Source organism: Podarcis melisellensis (genome assembly GCF_964234715.1).
Source record: "Podarcis melisellensis genome assembly, chromosome: 2".
NCBI classification, from domain to species: Eukaryota; Metazoa; Chordata; class Lepidosauria; order Squamata; family Lacertidae; genus Podarcis; species Podarcis melisellensis.
In genome coordinates, this window is record NC_138529.1 from 106,626,040 (window position 1) to 106,632,382 (window position 6,343).

The 6,343-nt window shown below is 45.8% G+C and overlaps 1 long non-coding RNA gene across 1 annotated transcript; it reads right to left on the reverse strand.

The window, feature by feature from the left end:
• Positions 1-578: 578 nt before the first annotated feature.
• Positions 579-6,060, reverse strand: LOC309365288. Its single transcript, XR_014165965.1, has 3 exons — positions 5,674-6,060; positions 4,784-4,891; positions 579-1,089 (listed from the first exon to the last, which is right to left on the reverse strand). It is a non-coding gene; the product is annotated as an uncharacterized lncRNA (long non-coding RNA).
• Positions 6,061-6,343: the final 283 nt, after the last annotated feature.

Sequence of the window (6,343 nt, forward strand, 5' to 3'; positions counted from 1 at the left end):
TCCCCATTTGGCACAAGAGGCTATTTCTGAAGACCCCCAGCCCAGCCCACATCCACCCTACGCCTGACTTCATATGAGGTCAGGTGTGGGGAAGGTTGTTACCATAAAGCACCAATGCAGCTACAAGCAAAGGCTCTAGCAGCTCAGTCAGCTGCAGGTGGCTGCAAAGCCAAACAGGATGTTTGTGACTGTTGCCATGGGAAGAAAGGGGCAGTCCATTCTGTACTGAGCACCGGGTGTTAGCTCAGTGTGTGTGTCATATGACCCGTACTGGAAGTACATGGGTGGAGTTTGTTCTTACTGCTGTGGAGTGCAGACATGTTTCTCTGTACTGATGTAAGAGACAGAAATAAAGGATGTAAATAGATTTCTGTCTGCTTCTTTCCCCTCCCTGGGGGACACCAAAGGGGAGAGAGAATGAACGGTGTGTTCTTCTCACACATCTGGGAAGAATCGCCGAGACCTCGCCTGCTTATCTGCCGGGAGTAGCAGCGGGGAGGTCGACAAGGAATATCTGCCGGTGCCTACGCTGTGGCACATTCCTCTGACCCAGGCAGAATTGCAACAGAATTTTTTGGATAAAATTTTCTGTGATTTGCCCAGTTCTAGCAAGGGAGGGGAACTCTGGCCTCTGGGCATAAGGAAGCATTCTGGTCTTCCCCATTTGGCACAAGAGGCTATTTCAGAAGACCCTCAGCCCAGCCCACATCCACCCTACGCCTGACTTCATATGAGGTCAGGTGTGGGGAAGGTAAGAGTAGACAGTGTAAAGCACTGCTTGGTAGGTGTCTATGAACTCATCAAGGAACATCCCATCCCACCCTCTTGCTGAAGTCAATTGCACACTTTTGCGGGGAGAAGTTACAGTGAAGGAATGCATAAATGAGTGGACACAAATGGGTGGCGTCTTCTCTGGAACAGGAAGGAGGAGCAATTTAGGAACAGAATAGTAAAATCAGTCAAAACATAAGTCAGTTTCACAGCACGACATTTTCAGTTTCATTGCATCTGATGGTTCCATTCCACATGCCCCTATCATATTATCAGGGCCACATTCTTTGATGGTCTTCACCAATTCACCTGTATCAACTGGAGAGAGAGAGAGAAGTATCTTTGTTGAGATTAACCAGTCAATGAAGATAATTTTATTGTATTAGTCCAAAATCCATACCAAAAGAGAGGACAAAGGTTACTCCTCTTCCAACTATACTTTACATTTTGAACTCAATCTTGAAAAGTATACTTAAAACAGACATTTGAATTTATTTTGCTAAAGCTACTTAAGTGTCAACATTAAAATAAAAGTAGGTTAAAGCATATGTCATGTGACAATACGCTACGCATCATGCACCATGTTGATGAGGAAAGGGACCGCTCTCTCAATTGCTCATTGACTGCTTTGGTAACAGATGTTACTCCTTACATTACCAAGTCAATTCAGAGCCTGACCGGAATTGCAGGGCAATGGCGCACTGCTCGCCCACCGCTCCCAAGCCTTCCCCAAGCCACCAGAAAGAAGGTGGAAGGCTCCCCCCATCACATCACAGCGGTGTGGCTCCCCCCAGGAAGCAGCCTGAGTATTGTCTTTTTTCTCTCCCCCCCCCTTCAATTCTAAAAGTGTGGTTTATTTGTGGGTGCGGCTTATATTCATGCCAATGCGGTACTCCCTAGAGAAACTTTGGGCTCTTCCATTTATTGAGAATTCATCCTGACTTGCTCAAGGTTAGATGATCAATGTGGAGGCCACGTATGTTTTACGACATCATGAATCTCCAATAAAAGGGGAAGCAAGACATTACAATATAGAAGTTTTTCCATTTTCTTGAAATTTATTACTATTTATTACTATTTAGGAAATATGCCCGTTTGTTGCTTAGTCGTTTAGTCGTGTCCGACTCTTCGTGACCCCATGGACCAGAGCACGCCAGGCACTCCTGTCTTCCACTGCCTCTCGCAGTTAGGTCAGACTCATGTTTGTAGCTTCGAGAACACTATCCAACCATCTCGTCCTCAGTCGTCCCCTTCTCCTTGTGCCCTCCATCTTTCTCAACATCAGGGTCTTTTCCAGGGAGTCTTCTCTTCTCATGAGGTGGCCAAAGTACTGGAGCCTCAGCTTCACGATCTGTCCTTTCAGTGAGCACTCAGGGCTGCTTTCCTTCTGAATGGAGAGGTTTGATCTTCTTGCAGTCCATGGGACTCTCAAGAGTCTCCTCCAGCACCATAATTCAAAAGCATCAATTCTTCGGCGATCAGCCTTCTTTATAGTCCAGCTCTCACTTCCGTACATCACTACCGGGAAAACCATGGCTTTAACTATATGGACCTTTGTTGGCAAGGTGATGTCTCTACTTTTTAAAATGTTGTCTAGGTTTGCCATCGCCTTTCTCCCAAGGAGCAGGCGTCTTTTAATTTCGTGACTGTTGTCACCATCTGCAGTGATCATGGAGCCCAAGAAAATAAAATCTCTCACTGCCTCCATTTCTTCCCCTTCTATTTGCCAGGAGGTGATGGGACCAGTGGCCATGATCTTCGTTTTTTTTGATGTTGAGCTTCAGACCATATTATGGTAATCTTTGTACAAAATGTTCCTTTCATATCTCCAATTTTCTTGAACAGATCTCAGGTTTTTCCCATTCTATTGTTTTCCTCTGTTTCTTTGCATTGCTCGTTTAAGGCCTTCTTGTCTCTCCTTGCTATTTTTTGGAAATCTGCATTCAATTTCCTGTATCTTTCACTATCTCCCTCGCATTTTGCTTGCCTTCTCTCCCCCGCTATTTGTAAGGCCTCGTTGGACAGCCACTTTGCTTTCTTGCATTTCCTTTTCATTGGGATGGTTTTAGTTGCTGGCTCCTGTATAATGTTACGAGCCTCCATCCATAGTTCTTCAGGCACTCTGTCCACCAAATCTAAATCCTTAAACCTGTTCCTCACTTCCACTGTGTATTCATAAGGGATTTGACTTAGATTGTATCTTACCGGCCCAGTGGTTTTTCCTACTTTCTTCAGTTTAAGCTTGAATTTTGCTATAAGAAGCTGATGATCTGAGCCACAATCAGCTCCAGGTCTTGTTTTTGCTGACTGTATAGAGCTTCTCCATCTTTGGCTGCAGAGAATATAATCAATCTGATTTTGATGCTGCCCATCTGGTGATGTCCATGTGTAGAGTCGTCTCTTGTGTTGTTGGGAAATCGTGTTTGTGATTAACAGCTTGTTCTCTTGGCAGAACTCTATTAGCCTTTGCGCCGCTTCATTTTGAACTCCAAGGCCAAACTTGCCAGTTGTTCCTTTTATCTCTTGACTCCTTACTTTAGCATTCCAATCCCCTATAATGAGAAGAACATCCTTCTTTGGTGTCATTTCTATAAGGTGTTGTAAGTCTTCATAGAATTGGTCAATTTCAGTTTCTTCAGCACCAGTGGTTGGTGCATAAACTTGGATTACTGTTAATTATGCCCATTTTCTCTATATAGAGGGCATGTCATTTTGTGGCTTCCTTTGCTGCTGCTCCCTTTTATTCCAAGAGACAATGGGCTTGGCAAGGACCCCATCATTTCACAAAGTGTTTGACCCATCTGATCATTCAGTTGTTGCTGTCTAGAGGAAGCTGTGCTGCTGATACTATGCCACAGAATATTTACAAAAAAGGAAAGCTTAAAAAAAGGAACAAGTAAGGGAATGCATGGGTATCTGCTGTGGCCAAAAGGGGAACAAAGAAGTATCCAGTGAATGAAGATAATTTTATTGTATTAGTCCAATAATACAACATGAACGATGGGGGTGGAGATGCTCCTTCAGGTATACTGGACCGAGGCCATTTAGGGCTTTAAAGGTCAGCACTAACACTTTGAATTGTGCTTGGAAACGTACTGGGAGCCAATGTAGGTCTTTCAGGACCAGTGTTATGCGGTTTCGGTGGCCACTCCCAGTCACTAGTCTGGCTGCCTCATTCTGGATTAGTTGTAGTTTCCGGGTCACCTTTAAAGGTAGCCCCACATAGAGCGCATTGCCAGTCTAAGCGGGAGATAAGCAGAGCATGCACCACTCTGGCGAGACAGTCCGTGGGCAGGTAGGGTCTCAGCCTGCGTACCAGATGGAGCTGGTAGACAGACGCAGAATTGACCTGTGGCTCCATGGACAGCTGTGAGTCCAAAATGATTCCCATGCTGCGCACCTGGTCCTTCAGGGGCACACTTACCCCATTCAGGACCAGGAGTCCTCCACACCCTTCCACCTCCTGTCCCTCCAAAACAGTACTTCTGTCTTGTCAGAAGAAGAAGAAGAAGAAGAAGAAGAAGAAGAAGAAGAAGAAGAAGAAGAGGAGGAGTTGTTTGGATTTGATATCCCGCCTTTCACTCCCTTTAAGGAGTCTCAAAGCGGCTAACATTCTCCTTTCCCTTCCTCCCCCACAACAAACACTCTGTGAGGTGAGTGGGGCTGAGAGACTTCAAAGAAGTGTGACTGGCCCAAGGTCACCCAGGAGCTGCATGTGGAGGAGTGGAGATGCGAACCCAGTTCCCCAGATTATGAGACGACCGCTCTTAACCACTACACCACACTGGCTCTCCATTCAGGACCAGGGAGTCCTCCACACCCTTCCACCTCCTGTCCCTCCAAAACAGTACTTCTGTCTTGTCAGGATTCAGCCTCAATCTGTTAGCCGCCATCTATCCTCCAACTGCCTCCAGACACTCACACAAGGACACAAGTATGGTACAAGGACTTTGTTTTCTACACTGAGGCCCACCATAAAAAAGGAGGAACGTCGACAGGAGAGTCTCCTTACCTGAAAAGGTTTCTACCATCAGACAGAATGATGCCTCACATGTCAGATCATTCGGTACGCATGGCTCGCCAGGACTTTTTATGATGCATCTTCTGCATATCACAGCATCTGTTGTAAGAGACAGTATTTCATTGGTGGAAGGACCAACTGATATTCAATGCCCTAACCCACCAAAATCCTATCAGCACACATAGCTGTCAGCAGAGACCCCAGAACAGAAATGATATAATCTTTTTTCCCTTGGACAGTCGGACAAAATTTGCATTTCTGTGTATATATTAAGAGATGGAAATTGTACGCAAATTTGTAGCACACTCCTGTGGCCTGAGACTAGCAACACCTTCCGCCTAGACAGCTGGACCTTCTTTCTCGAAGATGGTACACTCTGAATCAAAGCAATCGTCAGTCGGGTTTTCTGTGGATTGACGTTTGTTTGTATTCAGCCGAAAGTAGCGAGTTTTCCTGAAGAAAGTGGTGGGGGGAAATGGAAAACCCCTTGGCCCTTGCCTCAAAAGCACAGGGTGAGCAGCAGTGTGCATGAGCCCTAAATCTCTCCAACTATACACATGCAACAAGAGGTGGGCGATTTGATTCACTTCTACAAACACAGGGAACTGCCTTGTCTATTTTGCCCCATTATCAGGATACGCCACGCTCTTCTCACTGAAACGTTCAACTGGAGATGGTAGGTAAGGGATTAACTTGGGGTTTTCTTCACGGAAGGCAAGAGCTCTAACACTGAAATATCACAACCCCACTAAAGGAGGCATATATTCCACTCTTGCCCCAAAGTATATCCCCTCCGCGTTGCTCATAGATTCAACCTATGTAGAAGAGTGGCTTATTCTTGCTTCACCTGTTCAGGGACAGGAAGTGGGGACGATACTTACCTCCAGTCCTGAGGCAAAGCAGAACACAGAATGTAAGTACCCAGACCTGAAGCAGACGTGGCCTTTGATTACCAAGAAACAAGCTCTGCTCCATTGGAATGCCTTTTGTATGGAGAGACAGATTTCAAAGCCTAGCAGCTGAGAAACCACAGGTTTTCAGGGCAGGCAGGAACACGCTGCTCACTTTGAGGAGCCGGGTTAAAGATATCCATTATATACGGCTGGGAGGAACCCTCTTGGCTTCTCACCTCATCCTGGTGGCCATGAAAGGTCCAAAGAGCCTCTGGCAATATGCTTGGGCCACTCAGATGGGCAGCAGAGAGTGAAGGCGATGGTTGTCTTGGGTCCTTTCAGGCATAAAGTACTGATTGTTAGGACAACCCAAATGGGCTGAGGAATCAGCTGCATGCTGTACAGAATGTCGCGGACCGTGGCGGATGCCTGATGCTATCTTACGAGGGTTTTCTGTTCTGGTCCAGGTTTCAGTTGTAATAGTAAGATGTGCCGAGCAGGCAACTCTCAACCAGCCTGCAGATGAAACACAATGGGTGACTTCAAATTCAAATTCAAAATCCTTTATTAGGCATAGCACACCACACATTAACAAACAAACATCATATACAAACTGTATAAAATACGGGCATAGCACACACAATTTATCCCAGTCCTA